Here is a 25126-nt window from a genome sequence, read left to right as displayed (position 1 = left end):
CTGATTGGTATTTGTGTGTCCCCTGCCCCAGGCCTTCACCACCCTATTGTCTGTGTCTATGGGTTATGCATACATAGATACAAGGTCTTTGGTTGATCTCTTCCTTCCCACCCTCCCCCACCTTCCCTCTGAGATTCCGCAGTCTCTTCTATGCTTCTATGTCTCTCGATCTATTTTGTTCATCAATTTATTTTGTTCATTAGATTCCACATATGAGTGAGATTATGTGATACTCGTCTTTCTCTGGCTTATTTTGCTTAGCATAATAGTCCCCAGGTCCCTCCATGCTGTCTCAAAGGGTAAGAGATCCCTCACCTGTCAGAATGGCTACCATCAACAAATCAACAAATGACAAGTGCTGGGGAGGATGTGGAGAAAGGGGAACTCTAGTACACTGATGGGAATGCAGACTGGTGCAGCTATTATAGAAAACGATATGATGTTTCCTAAAAAAATAAATAAATATGGCATTTGACCCAGTGATCCCACTTCTAGGAATATATCCTAAGAAACCTGAAACACCAATCAGGAAGAATGTATGCACCCCTATGTTCATAGCAGCGCAATTTGCAATAGTTAAGATCTGGAAACAGCCCAAGTGCCCATCAGTAGATGAGTGGGTAAAAAAGCTGTGGTACATCTACACCATGGAATACTATGCAGCAATCCACTCTTTAGATTAGAGTGGATCTGATCACCAGTTCATAGTGCTGGCGGTCCCCTGGAGTCCCTTGGATCCCACTCCTGAGATTATAACGCAATCACTAAGGGCTCAGCACAAGGGACAACCTGGTACTCGGAATTTTCAAAAGTTCCCCAGGACACTTTTATTATACAGACAGGTTTGAGAACCACCGGATTAAAATACACACTAAGGTGGGCTCCCCGTTTTGAAGAAAAGTTCTGGCAATGCTGTAAGCAAAGAGCTCTATCTCCCAAATAGCATCACCATTCAGAACCCCAAAGGAACTAATAACAGGTCTCCAAGCGATCCTGCTTAAGAAAAGATTCCTATATATAAGTTTCAGGGAGTGGAAGAGGCAGGGTTAAAAGTTGCTAAATCTAACCACAAGGAGACAAATGCTGGCTCCAGCACCATCCCCAGATGCCGACCCCAACACCATGTGGGCTGTACCCAGAGCTCACTCCTTTGCTTATTTTTGGTCCCTTGCTTTTTTAAGGCACCCTGCAGTCAAGTGCTAGGTACAGGAAACTAAAGAGCTTTCTGGTAAATAATTTGGCTTTCTTTGTCAAGAAGAATAAATATATCTTACTTACTCAATGTAAACAGCCTCTCACTCCTCAGAGGATTAAAATGAGGGGTTGAACTTTGTTGTGCAAAAAAAAAAAAAGTCATTTGTAACTGTATTTTTCTAAAAGACAAAACATGGTCCCAACGTCCCAGGGAGTTAAACTAATATCCTGTGGCTGTTCAAATGGCACAAAGGGCAAAACTGCAAGGCCAGCTCGGATAAAACGAAGAAAATGACAGCCTACGGGACTTTTCTGCTCTTTTTTTTTTTGCCTTTATGGCATAGCTTTAAAAGTTAAATCTTCCAAACAACTTAAAATTACATTCCTTGCTTCCTTAGACATGAAAGGGAGGTCTCTCATGTGAAGCCAAACGTTCTCTAACACTTCCACGGCACAGGCTTCGGTCACACCATGAGCAAAGCCAGTTAAAAATCAGAAGCCAATCCTTCATTAAAAACAACAACAACACACACACAATTAAATTAACAGCCTTTCATAAAGAGCACACAGTTTTAAAGCCCCTGCTCTGCTCCCAGTTTCAAATGAGAATTGTATTTACTGCCTTACAGTTTCTCTGACTAGATGTCAAATTAGCTGACTGAACTCTTGGGTCTCCCATTCATGTAAGGACCAGAACATATGATTCATTCCTTCCTGGAACTGTATATGACACTTATACTCACTTGGATTCCATAATATAATTCAAACCCTGCATACAATTTAGAATTAAACCAGCAAAGGGGATCCAGAAGTGGAACTGTGAGAAGACTATTTTTTGAACCTTTATTGACAGGATTGTGGATTAATTATGGAGGAAATAGGTTGATGAGGCATATTTTTCCTTATAGACTATTATCTACAATCAGTTGCTAATCTGGAAGAAATAAATTTTCTATCTCCTTTATAGATATTTTCATCTTTATTAGCTTTTTTCCTACTTGGTTAAGACCTAAGAGCAATATCAAATACCTTCCCCTAAATCTTCAAGTGATGTTCTAAGAAAATAGCCAATAATAATGGCTAATATTTTGAGCAATTATTATGTTCTAAAGGAGCTATACACTGAGTGGCCAGATTATTATGACCACCCCATCAGTACTTCATTGGGCCACCTTTTGCCTTCAATACTGTGGCGATTCTTCTTGGCATTGCCTCCACGAGATGTTGAAAGGTGATGCGAGGTCATAGTTTTTTTTTTTTAACTATAGTCCGGCCCTCCAATGGTCTGAGGGACAGTGAACTGTCCTCCCGTTTAAAAAGTTTGAGGACCCCTGCCCCAAACCATAACACTGCCCCCACCAGCTTGAAGGGTTGTACTCATGCATGCAGGGTGCATGCTTTCATGCTGTTTCCGCCAAATTCTCACTCTGCCATCTGCATGATGCAACTGGAAACATGATTCATCGAACCACATGACTTTTTTCCAATGCTCGACTGTCCAATCCTTGTGTTCCTGTGCGAATTGGAGATGTTTTATCTTGGTAACTGCAGACAGCAAAGGTGTTCGAACAGGCCTTCGGCTTCCGTATCCCATATGATGCAGTGTACAGCTAATTTGCCTACAAACATCAGGTGGCATAATAATCTGGCCACTCGGTGTATATCATCTGAGATTAAGTAACATGCTCAATACACACTATGATTGAAGAGGCAGAAACAGAACTCCACGCCAGGGCTTCTCACTTTCTAAGCATACGCCCTAAACCCTGCATTATCGTACCTCAAGTATCACCTACCACTAACCTTCATCCTCTACAAGAGGGAGATGGAAAAGGATTTCTTTAAAGCTAAGAGTTATTCCAATCTGTGTGAAACTTTTAAAAACAATAATGCAGACACAAAGCAAAAGGTAAGGGTAGGAAAGAAAAAATAGACACTTAAACTAGAAATTCATTTTCAAAATGCTTTAATAGTAATAAATTCCCCCTCATCCATAAGTCAAGTGTCTCAGTTTAATGTACTATTTCAAATCCAATGGCAGGTAACTAATCTGAACTTCAGCACAAAGTCACCTGTAATACACCATAAGCCGACTGTGTTTCTCTACGATGATCTAATGCTTTCTTAGAATATCCTTTGTAGGCAAATACTGCTCCCATTTTACAGAGGAGGAAACTAAAGGACTGAGGCATTTAAAAAAAGAGAGAAGAGTATGATCAGGAAAAAATGAGTAGCAGAAAAAAGATCCAAACATGTACTTTCTGACTCTTAATTGCATGATCAATGAAGCACAGAATTCAAACTGTTGACCCCTCCAAGAGGAGTGCAAGGACACATGGATGGGGTTCATTCAGCACTTCCACCAAGGCGACTCACCACTGGAAACCCAGGCAAGAAGGGGTTGAAGTCATGAGAGTACACGGGAAAGCTCAAGAAGTACACAGAGTGAAAGAAATGAAATGAGGAAGAGTGCAGCCCCAGAACATACAAACACTTAGGGCGCACAGAAAAATACTAATCAAGGAGGCTGGAGGAGAGCAGTCAGCGGCAGATGGACACTGAGGAGGGTGGGATCACTACTCGGGGCAGTGGCTTCCCAAGGCAACACAGGCCCTTAGTTTTGTTTGATTCAACAGACACTGACTGCCTCCAAGCAAGGAGGCCTGAAACAGCATGTACGAGCAGGGCTTCTCAGATCATGAGAGCACTGCTGAACAGCAGGGCAGACGGGGCAGAGGCTGGCAGGAGGCAGATCACGAGGGCCTCATACACTTAACTGTCAAATGCTGCCAAAGGGAAGGAAAAACGAATCAAATGCTACAGTGTAATTCAGCTCACAGCAGAAACAGGAAACACCTCTTGACCAACTGAGTACAGCTGACCCTTGAACAACACGGGTTTTAACTGTGTGGGTCCACCTACACACGATTTTTTCCCCCAATAAATGTACAGTTGGTCCTCCACATCCCAGGGTTTCCCACCCAAGTATTCAACCAACTGCGAATAGAAAATGGTATTTTTTAAATTTCTTTTTAAAATATATTTTTATTGATTTCAGAGAGGAAGGAAGAGGGAGAGAGAGATAGAAACATCAATGATGAGAGAGAATCATTGATCGGCTGCCTCCTTCGCACCCCCTACTGGGGATCGAGCCCACAACCCAGGCATGTGCCCTTGATTGGAATCCAACCCTGGACCCTTCAGTCTGCAGGCCGACACTCTATCCACTGAGCCAAACCAGCCAAGGCGAAAACAGTATTTTTGATCCACAGCTGGGAATCTGCATGTGCATTGTTCTATAATGTTTTATATAAGGGCCTGGAGCATCCATGGATTTTGGTATCTGTGGGGGTCCTGGAACCAATCCCCCAAGGACTCTGAGGGATAGGATGGTAATTAAGTTTGGGAGGAGTCACCTCTAGTCCCCAGTGTTCAAGGGTCAACTGAAACTGACTCATGCTAATTATCTCCACCTTCACCTTATCCCATGATATCCCAAATGGTAATTTATTCAAAAGGCCACACAGTACTATGTATGCTAAATCTAGCATATTATACATCATACTAGAGGCCAGGTGCACAGATTTGTGCACTGGTGGGGTGCCTCAGCCTGGTCTTTGGAGATCAGGCCAAAACCGGCTCTCTGACATACCCTGAGGGGTCCTGGATCACAAGAGGGCACAGGCCAGGCTGAGGGACCCCACCGTTGCATGATTGGGGCCAGGGAGGGACCACGGGAGGGGTCCAGGGCATGTCCAGCCCATCTTGCCCAGTCCGGATCGGCTGGAAACCCGCCGCAAGCTAACCTACTGGTCGGAGCATCTACCCCCTGGTGGTCAATGCATATCATAGTGACTGGTCCAACAGTAGAATATCAGACACTTAGCATATTAGGCTTTTATTATATAGGATTGTTTCATTTATATCCTAAAATAAGACACCAATTTCAACAACAATAATCAGATTCCATTAGCTCTCCCCACTAAATCAGTTCTCCGAGCCACTCCCACAGACAAGTCACCCATTCAGTAATTAGCTTTTGAGCACTTGCTGTAGCCGAATATTATTCTACAGGGAAACATTCATGTCTGTGCTCCACAAGAGCCCTGTCAAATAGAATTATAATGTGAGCCACATATGGAATCAAGTTTTCTAGTGGTCACATTAAAAAGTAAAAGGAAGTGAAATTGATTTCAATAATAATATTTTAGATATGTTGCTTTAAGTATATCACATCAACATGTGACCAGTACAAAAGTTATTAATGAGACAATATTTTAAAAGATAAAATTAATGTTCCAAATCCTATCCAAGTTAGATGCCAAAGTTTCACCAGATACATTTGATTTATGTTTAGGTTTCATAAAATACACAGCTGAAAAGCAAATTCACATACCCTAAGCTCACATACCTACGTTGCTCAAGTATACGTGAAAGGTTTTCATTAAACTGAATGGAGTGATCTGTTTTTTAACTTAAATTCACTAAAGGGCAACCATGTGCTTCTCAGCGTCTCCATGCTCCACGGCCCCATGTGGCAAGTGTTTCCAGAGTTGACAGCACAGCTCCAGAGCCACACTCACTCGCGAGAAAGCAGGCAGGAGTCTCTTCATGGATCAGGGAAACGTTGTTCTTAATGAAAGGCCCCAAGAGAAGTAATGAGGTCAGAATTCTTCAGAATCCCTCCAATAGAGATATCACTGTTAAATTAAAGCCATGACTATTCTATGCTTTCTCACTCGGGGGCTAACTCAGTTCCTGGGGGGATAACTTAGTTTAGCAACTTAAGAGCAGCAGTTGAGAGCTGGGTGAAAGCTTGGGCCACAGGGCTTTGGGCAGGTAGGTTAACCTCTCTGAGCCTTGGGTTCCTCACTGGGAAAGCAGAATGATGATGATGATGATGATGATGATGATGATAGTACCTACCCAATAAGGTTATTTTGAGGATTAAATGAACTGAAACCTGTACAGCTAGTGCCTGGCACACATTACGAGCTCAATGAAAGAATGCTGTTGGCACCCTAGCCCATGTTGCTCAGTGGTTAGATTGTCGGCCTGAGAACCAAAGGGTCAAGGGTTCGATTCCCAGTCATGGGCACTTACCTGGGTTGCAGGTTTGATTACTGGCCCTGGCCGGGGCACATACAAAGGCAACCTATCGATGTGTCTCTCTCACATGGATATTTCTCTCTCTCTCTCCCTCTTCTTCTCCCTCCCTGCATCCCTCCCTTCCACTCTCTCTGAAAAGCAATGGAGAAAATGCTATTGGCTTACACAACCTCTCACCTCACCTGCTCCTAGAAGTAAAATGCTGCATGGCAAAAACCCACAGTGTGCACAGCCATGCTCATGCTGGAAAAACAGCACAGCTCACTCGCTCTGAAGATGCCAAACAGAATCAACCCTGTACTGCTAACATCCTCCACAAGCAAAACAATGTATGTACAGACAGTTCTTTAAACACTGTAGTCTATCAAAACAGGTGCATGGGATGAAAACAGGCGCCACGCAACACAGGCAGGAGCTGCTGGGAAAGCTCTGCCCACCTTCCCTCTGCAGAAAACAGGGAGGGAGGGAGGAGGCAGGAGAGTGGGAGAAGTGCCTCGCACTGAACAGGACAAACTGAACTCCGAGTGTGAGCACATATGGTATTTATTAAGTTTGAGGATTCTGGTTACATCTATTTTGAGATTTTTCTGCTTTATTTCAGTTTGCCAAAGGAATGACGATCCATCAAGAATTACTGATGAACAGGTTCAGCACGTAGAGAAACGTGTTGGCACTTCCAGGAAAAAGTGGGGGTTGGGGGTGGGGGGAGGAAGAGCCAAATTCCCGGGGGAAAAAAAAAGAACTGGAATTCTGCCCAGGCACTTGGCTTACTCAAGGGTTAAGGTAAGGCAGTGTCAGTCCAGGGAAGAAATAAATACAGGGGCAAGGCCAAGAACACTATGGCTTCCCTCATTGTAGGCACAGCCCTGCCTCACTTGGCCCCTCTGGCTGTAAGGGAGGCTCCCCAGGCTGGAGGAGGCAGGGAGGAGGAAGAGGGAATAATCCTCCACAGTGCCAAAACTGCAGGAACACAACCTGTGCGGCCCGATACTCGGGAGGAGAAGCAACAGGCTCTGCGGCACCAACCAAACTCCACAGAAAGATGTGAGTACTACTGCGGCCTCCGCTTACAGTACTTTGGGGGAACCACAGATGTTGCTATGCTTTAGATCAAGTTGAGAAAGAAAGGCCTACTCTATAAAGTACAAAGAAGGAAGTCTGCAAGAATGTATAATGCTTTAGAGGTAATTCATTCAAGAATAACAGTTAGCCCTGGCCGGTGGCTCAGTTGGTTGGAGCGTCATCCTGTACACCAAAAAGGTTGCCTGTTCAATCCCTAATGGGGGTTGTACAGGAGGCAACTGATCGATGGTTTTCTTCTCTCTCTCTCTCTCTCTCTCTCTCATCAATAAAAACATATCCTTGGGTGAGGATTTAAAAAAAAGAAAAGAATACTGTAGTTAGAGGGCTGTCTGCACCACCACCTCCTCTCGCCCCTGCCCCTCAATACTAAGGAAAGCCCAGGGGTCTTCAGAGGGAGGAACATAAAGGAGACCAAGTGTAAACAGAACGGCCTTGTACCATTTTTATTTCATGAGGGGACTCAGCTCCACACTTCTTCAGACCCAATTATTGACACGACTTGTTCTGGTTTTCAAATCCAATGTGACCCAAATTATATCCACCATTAATCAGAGATACTGAGGTGGCCACTGGGGATAAGTAGGCAATAAGGGGTTAAGGGGGGAAAGAAAAGAATTCCAGATACTTCTTTAGAATCATTTCCGTCTAAGAAAACCAGAGAGAGAAAATAAACTAAAGAAATAAAGTTTTACTAAGAAAAAAACGGTTTCTGCAAAGCTAAGACAGTTTGCAGGACGACACCGAGTCACTCAGAGGCTGGCCCAGCCCAGGCACAGGAGGAGACACAGAGCAGCCAGGTGGAGGTGCCAAATGACAGGATTCATCCAGAGCTCGCAAACTGCCAGGTGCCAGATCGTTCACCAGGCTTGTGCATTGCTCTTCTGACTCTCCCAACACTGTTCTCATTTGCCTCTTAGGGAACTAAGGCTCAGAAAGAAAGACCAAGGTTGCAGGACTAGTGAGGCTAGAACTAGGATTAGACCACAAGGTTCTCAAATCCTTGTCCAATGCTTTTGTCCCATGTCACCAAGTTGCTTCTTGAAAGTAACAAACCACAATTCTGTTTAGCCACCTTTCCAGCCATCATTCTGGTGCCTGTCACAAACTCTCATCTCTACCATAAATGGACGCCTTCATTAAGGATATCCTCACTATTATACCTGTGTGTCCCCGGAGCAGAAAAGAAATTCTAGGGAACCCCTTTCCTTTGCTCTATGTACAAGGCCACCGGTATCCTGGGGCCAGAGCACTACGATAGTGTGTTGAATCATTCTCCCATCAAAGAAACTCAACCTCCCTAAGGGAAAGCATGTGCCTCCAGCCGACAGTGTTGAGCATTCTGTTACCTACTCATGAAACTATTTGAGCAGGGAGAGGATAGATCCATTGTCACAATCTGGAATAATTACTGGGGTTTTAAGTGAAACATGTCCTTAAAGAAAAAGGAGCAAAGACAGGCAAAAGAGAGCAACAGCACTGTACTTGGACTCAGATCCAACAGTCTTGTTCAGGGTACTAGCAGAGCCACGCCTCTCTGACCTCTACGGATTCCTTCCATACTATGCCTGCATCCCACTTTAGGCACTTTGTCCATGTAGCCCACTGATCTGGAACATCCCAGCGGTATTTCCAAACCTGGCTAGTTCAGCCTTCCTCCTCTCGGGCTCCTTTGTACTGCCTGCCACATACAAAATAATACTAAGGTCTCCCTCTACTCTTGTGGTATATTCTCCAAAATACCAAGGTATTTCATACCTCAGTGCCTCTGTACATGATGTTCTTGCCTCCAAAAATGCCCAATTCCATTAGTCTGAGAAGAAACCTTTTCAAAACTCAGCTCGGCAGCCCCTCTGTGAAGACGACCTGAGTTCCCTGGCAGTTTATCACTAGCTCTGGGCTGTGAGGCCTCACTGTTCCTTGTTCATGCTTCTATGGCAATACTGATCAAACTGCATTATTAAGTCATGGATGAGTTCTCTACTAAGTTGTAAACCAAAACAGGGTAGCACCTCTTAATATTTGAAAACACACATTTTTATTTTTAAAAAAGATTTTTAATTAATTTTTTTAAGAGAGAGAGAGAGAAAGGGGAGGGAGAGATAAACATCGATTGGCTGACTCCTATGCTGGGGATGGAACCCAAAACCCAGGCATGTGCCCTGACTGGGAATCAAACCGGCAACCCTTTAGTGCACAGAATGATACCCAACCAACTAAGCCACACCAGCCGAGGCACCCGTGGCTGTTTTTAAATCTTTGTACATCTTGTGCCTAGCAGAGAGGAGCTAGATACATGTCTAGCAAATATTGTAAGGTCATCTTCCCAATTCGATAATCTTCCCGAGGCCAGTGATAAGAGCAATATTTTTTTTTCCATTTCCCACAGAACTGAGCACAAATGTCAAAGGCATAAACAGCAACTGCATGTACACAGTAGCTTTACTTCTCTAAGAAATAGGACAGGCATTCCCAGAGAGGCCCTAGGGGAAATGCTTTCAACTTCATCGAACTAGAGGATTTAGCGTCTGAACCTCCTCCTCATGGACTGATGTTTCCACTTCACTTGTACTAACTCATTTTACACTCAATCAAGTCCACACTAAGATCCAAGGTTATCCTCCCGGGGCCAGAACGGCGAGATGGAAATTATAAAAGCTCATCAACAGACAAATGCCAGGAGGAACCTTCAAGAAAGTGGATCCTGCTCCCTTTCCCCCCAAACAATTTCACGGGAGTGGACAAAGTTCAGTTCATCAAGATGTATTCCCAAGAAGCGACGGAAAGCGAGAACTATCACACCCGGTGAGGGAGCCAAACAAGACACGTCTGCATCGAGCTTTTAGAAAAAATGATAAAGCGAGAAGAACAACATGTTTAAAGCTAGCTTACAAGGTAAGAAGAGCAAAAGGATCCACATTCTACGTGTTGCCACTCACACGGAAAAGCAAAAGAGAGGGGGTGGGTGGGGATGGGAATATATATTTGAACTTTAATCATTACCTATTCTAGGTTTAAAATACTTTTCTCCAAGGGGGAGGAGGAACCAGGTAAAATCGAAACCAACATTCAATTAGTTATTAACTAATTGGATTCAAATTAAATGCTCAATGAGTAGTACTGGGATCTCTAGGATCCCTATTAGAAAAATCCGGGGTTGGGGGTGGGGGGGTGAGGGGGCGGTTTGAAACCTGTCTTTGCATAGCAAGCTCACTGCTCTTAAAGACTGAGGCATATGAATAGCAATATTTTCTAAAGAAGCTTTTATTTACATTTTACCTGAGACTGAGAAACTATCCACTCTCTGTTATAAGTCTAAGTCAGGAAACTTCAAAGTCACTGTTGAATCTTGCCATCTCTTGGTACCACTAATATAGAATGCCATAAGCAACCCATTGAAAACGAACTGTACTCAGGCCGCAGGGTATAATTTAGTTTTGTATGTGACCATGGGCATTGGAGTAAAACAACCTTGGTTCTAATCACAGCTCTAGCTCTCATCAAGTGTATGAGGCCAAGTTATTAAACCTCAATTTCTTCATCTGTAAAATGGGCTCTATCTCCTAAGGCTTATATGAGGGTTGAGTTAATTCATGTTTTATTATTTAAAGAGAGTGGAAGGGAAAAGCGTTTTACTTTCATACATATTTCAAGAACAATTAATCCAGGGCAACAACTGTCTTTTCACAGCAATCCTCTAAGTTATGGAACAGGCAGGATTGATCATTCCCGCTCTCACAACTAGACATCTGATGCACCAAGTGGCTAACACGCTGGCTCAAGGTCACCAAGCTCGTGTTGTACCAGGAAAAGAGCAGAGATCTCCCAACACCCAACACAGTGCTCTTTAGAGGATCATGAATCTGTTGCACTACAAACATCCAATTGTTAATGAGAGTTTCCCCCTAAATATCAAAAGAAACATTCTCTACCAATCTAAGCACAAGGGCTCTATTATGAGAAGGAAAACAAGCCACGGATTTGGAGGCAGCTATACTAGTATACTCTATATTGCTCTGCTCATGTGGTGGCAGAAACACAAGATTCAGATACAAGATATGACTCCATCACCCTCAGCTATGTGACCTTCAGCAAGTGAACTAACCTCTGAGTATCTTTTCATTAGCCAAATGGAAATCATTTCTGCTCCACCTAATGCACAGGGCTTCATATGATCAAATAAGAGTTTATATTCAATAGTCGTAGAAACCAGGTGCTATTTGGTTCCTTCTTTAGTTGTACTTGTTTCTAGCAAACTTATGTAGGCTATGCAGAGTGAGAATTTATAATAGATCTGTTCCCAAATTTGCTACACATCAGTCATCTAGGGAGCTTTGGAAACTCCTAATGACTAGGTCACCCACACCAATGAAATCAGTATATCCGGGGCTGGCAGCTGAGTACAGAGGGAGAACCATTGATTAGCTGCCTTCTGCACGTCCCCTACTGGGGATCAAGCCCACAACCCAGGCATGTGCCCTTGACTGAATTGAACCCAGGATCCTTCAGACCGAAGGCTGACGTTCTATCCACTGAGCCAAACCAGCTAGGGCCGAGTACAAGTCTTTTTTGTTAAAGATCCCCTGGAGCCCTGGCTGGTGTGGCTCAGTTGGATGAGTGTCATCCTATGCACTGAGAGGTCACTGGCCTCTCAGTAAATCACACACCAGATTCTCAAGACTTGGTATTCTTTCTTTTTCTTTTTTTTTAATTATTATTAAGGTATTACAAATGTGTCCTCATTCCCCCCATTAACCCCCAACCTCCCCCCCACACACACTCACTCATGCTCCTATCCCCCTGTTGTCCATGTCCATTGGTTAGGCTTAAGGACTTGGTATTCTTAAAAGAAGGTAAAATGTCTCACTAGTGATTTTTATAAAGATTACATGTTGAAATAATATTTTTGCTATCTTGAATTAAATAAAATATATTATTAAAATAATATCACCTATCTTTTTTATGTTTTAATGTGGCTACTGGGAAATTTAAAGTTAGTTATGTGGTTCACATAATATTTCTATTACACAGCTCTATTCTAAATTATCAATTCTTTGAAGACAAGGATTACATTACTCCTCTCTTCTTCTCCTCTACAAAGAGTGCCATTGTGAGCAGGAAAGACATTAAACAAATATTGCCTCAATTTAATTCAATACTAGGCCAAAATACCTTGATCACTCCTAAGTTTGGTTACACTGGCGTGAATTTTAACTATGAGTGTAGGACAAATTGCGAAGTTCCATCCAGAAGAAATAACGTATGTGGAACAACTCGAGTAGTAACTTCCTTTAGCCTTTCATTTTATTTTATTGGGCAAGAAATTGTAGATATAATAGCTGCTTTAAAAAAAATATCTAAGTGTCTGAAACCAAATAACTACATTAATTTTCAATATCTTAATTTAGCTCTGCAAGCATACAGCATGGTATTCTTTGCCCATGTTGGTCCTATTTGGCTTAGTTCAATCAGAATCAGATGTCATCATAGAACCTTACTACCAACTAAAGATACCATGACTACCAGGTTTGCAAATGACCCGCTTTAAAAAAAGAATGTGAATGTTCACAACTTACTCAATTTATAAAATATTTTTATTTAACAGGCACATAAAGAACTAGCTTAAATTGACTCAAAGACTATAATAAAGTTCCTAGCACAATTCATCTTATAATAACTCTCTTTCAAGAAAAGACAGTAATATATTTATTTTTAAAAAGTGCCTATGCTTTATTTGGTGACTAGAGAATCAGAAGGAAATTTTGGTGATTTCCAGTTCAAGAGTATCTGTCACCATTCTGACAGCTTCCAGTTCACAAAAACATTGGTTCTTTTTAATACCTTCTCTTCCGACTCAGGTTAAATTCCTTTACTTACAACAGGCAGAACTCTAGTATAATAGAATTCTAAAATAGCTAGTTAAAGCTCTTTTCTAAAAATTGTTGTCTTCCTTTCCTGCCATAAAGTTGACGAAATAGCTAATGAAAAGTAGACAACTGAATGCAGTAAAAAATATTTTGCTTAATTAGCCTATTAATAGTTTCATTTTGTGCTAGAACAGCAGTTCTCAACCTGTGGGTTGCGACCCCTTTGGGGGTCGAAAGACCCTTTCACAGGGGTCGCCTAAGACCATCGGAAAACACATATATAATTACATATTGTTTTTGTGATTAATCACTATGCTTTAATTATGTTCAATTTGTAACAATGAAAATACATCCTGCATATCAGATATTTATATTACGATTCATAACAGTAGCAAAATTCCAGTTATGAAGTAACAACAAAAATAATTTTATGGTTGGGGGTCACCACAACATGAGGAACTGTATTAAAGGGTCGCGGCATTAGGAAGGTTGAGAACCACTGTGCTAGAAGTTCCCCCCAAATCATAAAACAAATCCAATCATTTGAACTTAAACTCTCCAGGGGGATCTAGGAAATACTTTAAAATAACAAAGACTCCATTCCAATCTTAACAAAAGCAGAAATCAAAATCATGGCATATTCATGAAAGGCTTCATTCCAAAAATGCTTGGTTCGGTGGGAATTCAGATTTTTGGGTATTCTTTTCATTCTACTCATGAAGAATAAAGAGTTGTCAAAATGAGCCCTGAAAGTATAGGGTTCCCTCTGCACGTCCCCAAGAATTAGCCATCTTCCCTTTTTCAAAACTTTTCTGCAACAGAATTCCTGCTTTTGATATTTCGTGTTAGATCCCTGAAACACCGAAAAGTTAATTAGAAAAGTAAATCTAGAGGCATGGTAATTTTGCCACCCAACAGGCTATTTCCAAATCTCAACTGTACCATTTGTCTCAGCCACTTCCACGACTGCAGGGACCAGCTCTTTGTCCATCTTTGAATTTTTACAAGTCAACAGTTGACTCCAAAAAGTTGGTGCATAGGATGAAGGTAGGAAGAGATGGCGGGTGTTGGGTTAGTTTCGGGGATGTGAATCAAGCCCCAGAACATGGTGTTGCTGCAGTCGGAGCTCTCCAAAACCCTGGTTCTGGGTAGAGGAGGGTCTGAGCTGAACATTTCTTTCCCTGCCACTGGCTGCCAGGAACTCATTGAAGTGGACGATGAATACAAACTCTGTACCTTTTATGAGATGTGTATGGCCACAGAGGTTGCCGCTGACGCTCTGAATGAAGAATGGAAAGGTTATGTGGTTCGAATCAGTAGTGGAAACGAAAAACAAGGCTTCCCCATGAAGCAGGGTGTCTGGACGCATGCCGAGTCCCCCTGCTGCTGAGTGAAGGGCACTCCTATTATAGACCACGGAGAACGGGAGAGAAAACACAAGTCTGTTCAGAGTGGCAGAGTGAATGCCAATGTCAGTGTTCTCAGCTTGGTCATTGTAATAAAAAAGGAGAGAAGATATTCCTGGTCTCACAGATACCACTGTGCCTCATCGCCTGGAGCCCAAAGAGCCAGAAGAACTTTTCAATCTCTCTGAAGAAGATGATGTCCACCCATGTGTTGTGAGAAAGCCTCTAAACAAAGGAGGTGAGAAACCTAGGACTAAAGCACCCAAGATTCCACATGCCCTGCAACACAAACGCCGGCATATTGCTCTGAAGAAACAACGTACTGAGAAAAATAAGAGGCCGCAGAATATGCTAAACTTTGGGCCAAGGGAATGAAGGAAGCCAAAGAAAAACATCAGGAACAGATGGCCAAGAGACTCAGACTGTCCTCTCTGAGAGCTTCTACCTCTACGTCCGAGCCCAGTCAAAAATGAGATTTCGTAAGAATAACAAATAAAGGAGAACAAACATCAAAAACAAAACAAAAAGGTGGTGCACGGTGTGGTGCCCTTAACTCTGTTACACACTTCCCACAAGCCACTTCCTCTCTAGATGAAAACTCATCTTCAGAAAACTGGTATTCACTTAGCAAACACACAAGTCTTCACGTATAAGGACAGCATAATGTTTCTCACTATGAAAGGGTAGATCACTCATTCCCCACCAAGGAGCTTCCAGCACATGCTGCCTGTGAGGTTCTTGTATCAGCAGCATCCACAGAGTCTGTTAAAAAGCCTAACTCGTGGTCCCATCCAAGACCATTCAACGAATCTCTCTGAGGGTGAATCCCAAGACTCTGCCGTTTAACAAGCGCCTTAAGGTGACTAGTCTAGACAGAAATATCCACTACGTCACCTAAAAGTTAAATAACCATAGTAGACAAATATGATAAACTAAATGTGAAGTCAAGATCTCACAGGAAGGATGGGCAGAGTCAGGGAAGAGGGTGTTCTGGTTTGGCAGGAACAACCCAGGCAAAGGCGTCCAGTCAGGAATGTGCAGGACAGAACAGGGGACAGAGGGCAATGGCAAGTAAACACATCCAACCAGAACACGAAGTTCTAGTTCAAGACCAGGATGAGAAGGGATGACTGGGGACTCTCCTGTAGACTGACCTGAGGGCCTGGGCAGGGAATATTTCTGAGACAAGAAAGAATGTGTCCAACACAGCTGTCCAGCAATTACGGCAACAAAACAGTGAGAGAAAATTAACCTGGAAGCCCACACACCGGGGTTAGAGAACCAGAGACAGAGCAGAAAGAACAGAGCCCTCCTTTTCTGGCAGACAAAGATGTCTACATCCTACTCCCCAGAACCCGTGAATATGTTACCTTAGGTGGCAAAACAGATGTCACAGATAGGATTAAACTTAAGGACTCTGAGATGGGGACATTATCCTGGCTTGTCTGGATGGGCCCCAACAAAGTCTATGAGTCCTCAAAGGGGGAGAACTTTTCAAGGCTGTGGACAGAGAACCAGAGAAATGGCATTCCTTACTGTGAATATGGAGGAACGGGGCCATGAGACAAGAACTGTGGGCAACCTGAAATGGCAAGGAAACAGTCTCTCTCCTAGGGCCTCCAGCAGGAAGGACACCTTGATGCTAGTAGCCCCGTGAGATTCACGTCAAACTTCTGACCTACGTGGCATAAGAGCGTCTGACCCTGTAGACAGTTTTCATCAAGTGTCCACTTGAACCACACGGCTGACATGTGGAGAAAGCTCTCAAATGCTCCTGGAGACTAACAGTTTGACAGCTTCTTTTATGGATTTGAAATTAAGGAGACACTGTAAGGAAGATTACATGGAGGTAGGAGAAGCCAAGGCAGGGACTGGATTACAGGATAGTTAACAAAGTGATGTGCTGAGGATTAACACCCCCATTGGAGGGGTATTACTTCTAGTATTTCAAAGTAATACTAGATGCACAAGAATGATGACCAGGGCTGGTTTAAACCCTTTCACTAAAGAAGTTGTAGACCTGGGGCACGACTATTCACGTGACCCGTCCAGTTAGGAATTTACAACCAGATCACCTTGTGAGGTTACATTCCGTAGGATCCCATTTTCATCCACATACAGAACCAGGAGATAATAAATTTGTGTTTTAAGCCACTAAGTTTGTGGCAATTAGTTACAGTAGCAACAGAAACCTAATACATCTTTTGACCCTTTTTTCTTACCAAAGCTTTCTCTGCTTTATAACCATCCTTTCAGTCATACCTCCAAACACCACAAAGAATTATAGATATATCTCTTGAGTTGAATACAAACCCCGGCTCATTAATAAACAAACAAACACGTATCGCCTGCCTTAGAGATTTAACTTCACAGGTGTGGAGAGGGCAGTGAGGCAGCAGTCTGGTTGGTGTACCTCCATCCCACATCAGCTTCGCAGATTTCTCCCCCAGCATCACTTATCTCCAGGAACCATGGGAAGTCTTGGAGAAAACCCATACCCTGAGGATGAGAAAGGGTTCTACTAACAGTAACCTCACAGGGTGATCTGATCATGAATTCCTAAGTGGACAGGTCATGGAGGACAGCCACGCCCCAGGCATGAAACTTCTTAGTAAAAGGCTTCTCTTTGCCTTAAGCAAGTTCTGTACCTTGTTTCTGTACATCCAGGTTAACACATCTTTGAAACACCTCTTTTCAGAGCCCTCCTTCTAAAGCGTGACCACCCTCAAGAGAGGGTGTTAGCTATTCCTGTAATCCTTGCTCTCTCCTACCTTCAAGTTCTCTTCCTTAGTTACCTCCTTAATTCCAAATGCAAAAAAGAAGTTGCAAACTGTCATTTCTCTGAAGCATTTTTCTCAGTCTGTTGATATCCTGCTTCCAGGCATATCCTTTGTTTGATTCAAATAAGTTATTATAAAAATTCTCTAAAGATTTAGATAATTACTACAATTAAGTCATCTAAAAGCTATCTGTTTATGTTTGTTACCCCATTCGATCATGAGCTCCATGAAGAACTGTGCTGTATTCACCTTTATTTTGCTGGATCCTAATACAGTGCTGTGCCTATAGTAGATGCTCAATAAACAAATGACCAAGCAAGTCTTAATTTCTCAAAGCTTCCGACTCTGACACCTTCACTTCTTGCCCACAACTCTCCTAATTTATTTCCAGATATTTACCAGGCTACAATTAACATCCACTTCCATTCTTTAGGCACCAAAAACTAGCCGTTATCAATAGCCAAATATGGGAGCAAGTACACAGTGTCACTCAAAAATAGTTTCATAATGAAACTACCATCCAATAGTATTCCCTACCAGCAAATGCGTTCAAAATACACTTCTTTCTAAATACAGATGCTTTGTAACAGGAGTAAACTGAAGGGCATAGTAGAAATGAGTTTTGACATCCCATTCTCCAGAATCCAGTTTACAGACAGAGTGTTAAATACAACATCCCGGTAATCTTCTTACTTCTGACTCACTGACAAGGTAAATTACGAGATAGAGGCACTCGTTTATTTAACCTCTTCAAACCTTATTTATCAAATCTATGATTCTAGGAAAGGAGATGAACAAAGTACTTTTCTAACTATTCACAGGATAGTTGGTAGGAAAATTTGATTAAAATAGGAGTGTGTTGAAGAAACAAAGACCTAAAGGGAACTTAACGAAGGACAAAAGGTCTGGCTCTAAGATGTCCCTCATCTCCAAACCTTCCCTTCTGCATTTATCGAATGTGTTGCCTGCACATTCAAATGCATTCATCAAGCCACTCTGGGCATCATCCAGTGAAGGGAAACATGACAGGAACTACAAGACTTAGTAGCCCCATCTCAAGGAGGGCCCCGGCCCAGCGCCTTCTTCAGAACATCAGCCTCATTTCAAACAGAAGCGTCCCTCTCTCCTGCATGCATGCTGGCAGGTTCCTCAGGCCTCTTCACCAGCTTTCCCTCATTCTCTATGATTTGTTTGTTTTGTTAACACCATCCCTTTCCTTAAAAGGACTTCATCTGATTTCATTCCATTTCCTTATTTATTTGCTTTCTCTCCCAGAGGTCTTGTTTCTCTTGCCTTTTAAGTAGCCACCCTCCACCCCCACCCCTTTTAAGTGCACTTTCCCGGCTGCTTCATTCTTTTCTGTTCTGTCTGCCTTCTGGTGCTGGGTTTCCCCTGCCCTCCCTTGCTGACCTCCCTTCGGGCTGTCCATACAGAAGGACAGTCGCCTTCGGCTCCAGGGATCCTGCCTGAAGAGAAAGCCTTTGAGGTGGGCTTTGGATACCACCAGGCCTCCCAGGTACAGCAGCTTCTCCCTGTCTTTGGACTGAGTCCGGGGATCCTCTCAATGACATCTCTACTTCAAAGGCAGCCACCTGGATAGGGCTTTCCTGCCCCAGGCAGCAGGGATACAGGCTTCTGCTCAGCATGTGGGCCTCCCCCAGGGTCACTGCCCCCTCTTTCTCTGATTACTCAATGGCATTAACAGCCACCCTAGGTCCCTTCTTCACACGTGTTGATTAAAGTTCCAATCATTCAGTGGCCCTTGAAGACACAGAGCCAGAGCTCAATGAAGAGCGCCTGGGATCGCCTTAATGCTCACATTCTTTCGCAGCAAGTCATCAATGAGCAAATATGTATGGATGGCGGCCGGCCGGAATAAGACCAAGTTGATACCCTGACATGGGCTCAGAAAACACCTTAGGCCAAAGACAAGCTGTTTCTGTGCCTCTCACACTCTATTTGTTGCCTGTGATCCCACAGGATTTCAACAGTTCTTTTTCAAGTGAAACATGACACCCACCCAAAGAGATATCTTCACCTTGATGTGTGAGGATTTTTACGGAGGTGTTTCCAAGAACTAGTGATAACCTATGGGCTTAAATTTAATACAAGACCAGAAAGATTAGGAAAATAATGAAAACTAGCTTTCTTTATCAGTTTTTTGCATATCCTTTTCTCAACGGCAAAGAAAAAAATCCGACCCTAATATTAACTTTCATTTCCTGTCATACAGTATCTGGGCTATGGAAGCTTTCTGAAGTATTTCGCATTGCATTGTCCTCATTTTTCACGTGTTGGAAACCTCGGCCTTGGCTACATGAGAGCACATTTGGGACATGCATATTTCCCAATTAGGCTCCAAGGCCTTGTCTTTCTGTTATAAAGAATCCCCCTTTTCACTTTCTGCTCATCAGGGCTCCCCGGCAAGGGATGGAGGAGATCAGTCAAACGAATCCACAACCCAAACAGATAGTTCAGATCTTTAACCTGCTGCACTCCAAACTCACCCAGCCAACCTCCAAGGGCAGCTGCTAAGCCAGAGCAAAACCAGAAGTTGAATCTTAACTCCTTTCGTTTGTTTCTTCCTCTAACAAAGAGGCTAATAAGCAGTGAAACAGCCAGAAGGCTGGGCAGCAGGGGAGGAAAAGAACAAAAGCAAGCATCCTGCCAATCCACAGACTGGACGGGGCCCCTCCCCTAACACCCCGGCTGAGGATTCCACACATCTCTCCCCACCAAGTATTAATTCATAAGCACTCAGTCAGGCCCAATAATCCACATTTCACATGCAATGCAAAAAGCTCCCTTTGAACATACATATATGAGGGTACTGCTTAGCAGCCTCCTAATTAAGGGATCTGTTCATAATCACGCAGGGCCAGTCAGGCCCCAGAATCCACTCCTGACCTTCCACTCCGCCGTATTTTCTTTCTAATCCTGCATCACACTGAGTCTAAACTCTGGTTTACATTTGGACAGAGAAGCTGAGAACCAAACCCTGCTGCGTCTATGGCTGAGATTAGCCACTAATTGCATCTCACCTGGCACAACACCCCTCCCTCTCCTTTGGGCCTGGACAAAAGTTTGCAAAGAACGCCCTGCACCCACACAGACCTGCCTCTGCAGCTAAAATCGTTGCTATTTCCCCCACATACTTAACTGTGTGTGCGTGTGCGTGTGTGTGTGTGTGTGTGTGAGAGAGAGAGAGAGAGAGAGAGAGAGAGAGAGAGAGAGAGAGAGAGAGAGAAACATTCTGCAGGTCCATGCGGGAAAGGTCTGAGCAGTCACATTTGTCCCATTACAAAAGTGTTTTTTAAAACTTTCTTTCTGTGTGTGTGCGAATTCCTACCAACCCACATTTATTTGTCTTTGTAAAGAAGTGTTTGCCCCATCAACCCACTGCGCAGTGGTTTCTGCCCACAGAAATAAGGTGGCAGCCCTGCGTAGTCCTCCCAATGGTAACTCTCCGGGGCCAAACTTATGTGTGAGGAGAGACACAGGCAAGCTTTGTTCTAAATGCTACCAAGGGCAGGGGGCGGGACAGTGGGCCTAGAGACGGCCTCCTGCCCGGCATTTCTGGTGTTGCTTCTGAGTTAAATGACTCACAGTCCTGAAAATCTGATTTCGAGTCAGAGATTTTTCTTCAGAATCTGACCTACAAGTACCCCAACTGTCCCTCAGGTTGTGGAGAGGAAAGGAAATTCTAACACCCAAAGTGACCAAACCGATAAACGTATTCATCGAGACGTGAACAGTAAAGGGGATAGGGCAGCCATACAATTGGGTCACGGTGACTGTGGGCTCTGTCTTGACTTCAGAAATTAAATGTGTGAATGAATGAATGGCTGCAGAAACCTCAGATCCAGGTTGGGGAAGACACTGGCCAGAGATATTTTAGGTTTTGGAGGAGATGGCCTGCTGCCCTTCTTTCCTGGACTTTGTGGTCCAGTCCCTCCTGCTCCCTCTTCTCCCAACTGGCCCCACACAAGCCTGGGCTTCACAATAATGTAAGGGCATATTCAGCCCCAAATTGAAAGTTTAGCCTGTTAGAAAGAAGTTGTTTGGCTCAGTGGATAGAGCGTCAGCCTGCAGACCAAAGGGTCCCGGGCTCCATTCCAGTCAAGGGCACATGCCTGGATTGCAGGCTCCTCCCCAGCCCAGGCCCTGGTTGGGGCACATGCAAGTGACAACCAATCTATGTGTTTCTCTCACATTGATGCTTCTCTCTGTCTTTTCCTCTCTCTTCCGCTCTCATTTGAAAATCAGTGGAAAAATACCCTCAGGTAAGGATTAACAATAAATAAAAATAAAATACAGACTTTTTTTTTTTAAGTGTCTGAGGACTTCCTTCTGCCAGACAAGTCTTTAAAAGCCACCTAATTATGTTAACGCATTGAGTTTGTTTTGCAAGTTTAGTGTTTTAAAGTAGAGACTTTGGAACAAGTTGGCTGAGGTCAGAATCCTGGCTCGCGCTTGTTAACTACATAAACTTTGGGCAAGATAGTTAACTTCTGTGCCTTAGTCTCCTCACCCATCAAATGGTGCTAAATAATAGCACCTACATCAATTAGATAGAGATTAAATAAACTAACATGCAGAAACGCCCTAGAACAATAAGCACTCAATAAACAAGAGCCAGGAACTGAAGGGCTGTGAGAGATTTGAACATAAACACATATCCAGTGTATTCTGGAACAATATTGTGGACGAAAGAGGCCACATACTAACCTGACAAGCTCAGAGAAAGCCTGCATGGCAGTCTTGCAAACTCAAAGACCTAAAGTTACCACAAAGGATGGTCTGAAATTAAACTTTAACTAAAAGCAGTTATGATGGGTAGTCACCTCCTAGGCCGGTATCTTCCCTGACAAGGTCAACCTTTACCTTAAGTGAGCCTGTCTTTTTGCATCTATGAAACATATCCTTGAAATGTCAGGGTGACTTACATCTTCCCTTTTTTCCCAGACCCCTTAGGCCACAACCAAATGCCCTGGGCGCCAGGAGACCATAAATCCCTTCATTGTTATTGTTATCATGTTAATTGTTGACTGTTAACTATCCTGCACCCACATAAGTGTCTATCATTTTATCCAATCTCAGAGGTTCCCCAAACCCTTTGCTTTCTCCCGCCTTGCTAATCTATCACCAATAGATTTCATGTAACCCACCTACATCCCCTTTTGATTGCAATGTATAACAATAGATGAAAAAAACCACCATTCTCTGGAGCACTAGCCCAATCTGTTGAGATTTTGCTTCCCAGCAATTGTCAACAGTTTGGCTCAAAAAAACTCACAAAAATTCTTTACAGGTTTGAATGTTTTTACATTACCAATATAAAAAGTCTTTTAAAAAAATGCCAAAAGTTCAAAGTTAGTGCCACCAACCGAATCTAGGGGAAGATGTAGCATTTTAACAGTTACCTGATCCCAGGGTTTTCAAACTTTTCATTTTTAGGTGCTGGAACATTTTGTTCAACAAAATCTTACTCCAAGTTCCAAAGGCAGAACAAAGTGGTGCTGTTCCAACTGAGGCTGAGGACGGGGTGGGCGGAGGAGACCTGGGGACCCAGTGACCCCACCACCTTGGAAAACCATCACAGGCAATGGACACGCAGAGTAGGGACCAAATCTCATGATCTTGTCCTGCTTCTGAGAGGACAACAGTCAATGTTTTTAAAGGATGGAGTAGAGAGGTAAGAGGCTGAAGACAGAGAGACTGGCTGTGAAAGTTTGTGGGAGCTTGCTCAAGGGACAGTGAAATTAGGCAGACGGGTCTGAGACAGAAGTTAGGCAACAGAGGAGACGGGGCTGACTTACTCAGAAGGAGGGAGAGAGAAGAGGGGGTGCGCGCAGAGCTGAAGATGACTGCTTTCTGGCCTCTAACTATACAGACACTGCTGGTATGTGTGTGCTTGGGGTATTATGGATAATGGATACTGACCAACCCTTTTTTTTTTAAAGGAAAAATATTAGGTGAATAGGTTTTTGAATAATTAATCTAGTTAAAAGCAGAAAAGATTTTTGATGTTTATCCTTAAATATAACACCAAAATATATTACTAAGCTAATACTTTAAGGTACTGCTACATCAATTCTCATTGTAGAATATCAAAAAGTAAAAAAACTTAAATTATCCATTATTCAAAAGTAAAAACTTATAGTCTCTAAATTCTTTTAGCTTTTCTTATATCTTGTCGCTTTCTTATTAATGTAAAGCAAAGAAAAATACATGAAATGTATATCATTTTTCATAGTCTATGTGTCTAATTATTTTGTTAATGCAAATGTTAAAATCAGTTTTTATTCCCAGAGGACTCAGTGATTATAACTCCCCATTGGGTGCTTTTTTAAAAAAATATATATTTTATTGATTTTTTACAGACAGGAAGGGAGAGGGATAGAGAGTTAGAAACATCGATGAGAAACATCCATCAGCTGCCTCCTGCATACCCCGCACTGGGGATGTGCCTGCAACCAAGGTACATGCCCTTGACTGGAATCAAACCCGGGACCCTTCAGTCCACAGGCAGACGCTCTATCCACTGAGCCAAACCGGTCAGGGCCCCATTGGGTACTTTTCAAGAATTAGATTATTTCTATAAGAAAACTGAGAGCCATAGCTATGGAGGCCTTCAGAGTGGAGGAAAAGCCCAGAAGTGGCAATGGGTAGAGCTGGAATAGGATATGGCTCATCCTTGCAATCTTTTTCAGAATGCAATCTGGTTTAGAATGGAATTGGATAAAAGGTGGTGGTAATTCACTAGACCACTCTAGGAATATGTAGGAATTTTATGTGGTCTGTCAAACATCTGACCAGGTTAATGTTTCAGCAAATAGCTTTAACACCGTATCAGAGAAACTTCTTCTATAAGCAGATTTCATTTTAAAAGCCTTTGGATTTTTAACGACTGTCTTTATTGTAAAAAGCCACACCTCTTATACATACATCTGTTTGCACTAGGAGATTAAGCAATGAAAACAAAACCTGGATAGGAAAACTTAGTCTGTTCAACCCCAAAGTCCCGCTCAAATGGTATGGACCTAAATGAAAGGTTCTCCCTTCTCTAGCAGCAGGTAATTTTAAATAAATGTCTGAAAGAGGCATTTACTGTGAAAACCTTAACCACTCCTTCCCTGCAGGGGTAGGAGCCCCACTGTCCTGCCTTAACACGACAGATTATTTGGGGAGAAGAGGTCAAGAAAAAAGTTGAGAAATCTTACACTGTTAATTAATTTTGCAGAAATGCATTGGATGGCAGGAAAATCCTGAAAAAGGGATCTTAGGAGTAGAGTCAACAAAGGAAGAAAGTGGTCCCAGACAAAGTCTGCTCCCTGCATATAACCTTGATTAAGCTTGAAGGTCACACACCTAAGGGCCTCATGAAATAAAAATCCCATCGTTCAGGAGAGAGAAAGCAGACAGTGGAAGAAAAAAGAAAAGAAAAGAGAGAGGAAAGATGTGTGCCTACAAAATGGGCATCGTTTAGTCCTTTCTAGCAACTAAAAGGCACAATGACATTTACAAAATTTGACAGCCCCCTCTGGTGCCTGTGCTTAGTGAATTCCGCGTTGGTCTTGCCTACTGAGTGCCATCTCACCCTGTGACATCAGAGGCTCTAATGTGCCTTTGTCAGGCATGGGTCTTTCAGTTTTTTTCTTTACAAAGCCAAAGTGCCAGGCTTAAAAGC

The 25126-nt window shown here is 43.0% G+C and overlaps 1 protein-coding gene and 1 pseudogene across 1 annotated transcript in view; one reads left to right on the top strand and one right to left on the bottom strand.

Annotated features, from left to right (window-relative positions):
* The window catches only part of FMNL2 (formin like 2), a 318406-nt gene that overhangs the window by 190486 nt on the left and 102794 nt on the right, over window positions 1-25126 (bottom strand). The window lies entirely within an intron of this gene.
* LOC102756179 lies at window positions 14356-15183 on the top strand (annotated as a pseudogene).

The sequence above is a fragment of the Myotis davidii genome, unplaced genomic scaffold, assembly GCF_000327345.1.
Source record: "Myotis davidii unplaced genomic scaffold, ASM32734v1 scaffold753, whole genome shotgun sequence".
Lineage (NCBI taxonomy): Eukaryota > Metazoa > Chordata > Mammalia > Chiroptera > Vespertilionidae > Myotis > Myotis davidii.
Note: the sequence above shows the minus strand (reverse complement) of the source record. Positions and strands in the feature narration are given on the sequence as shown.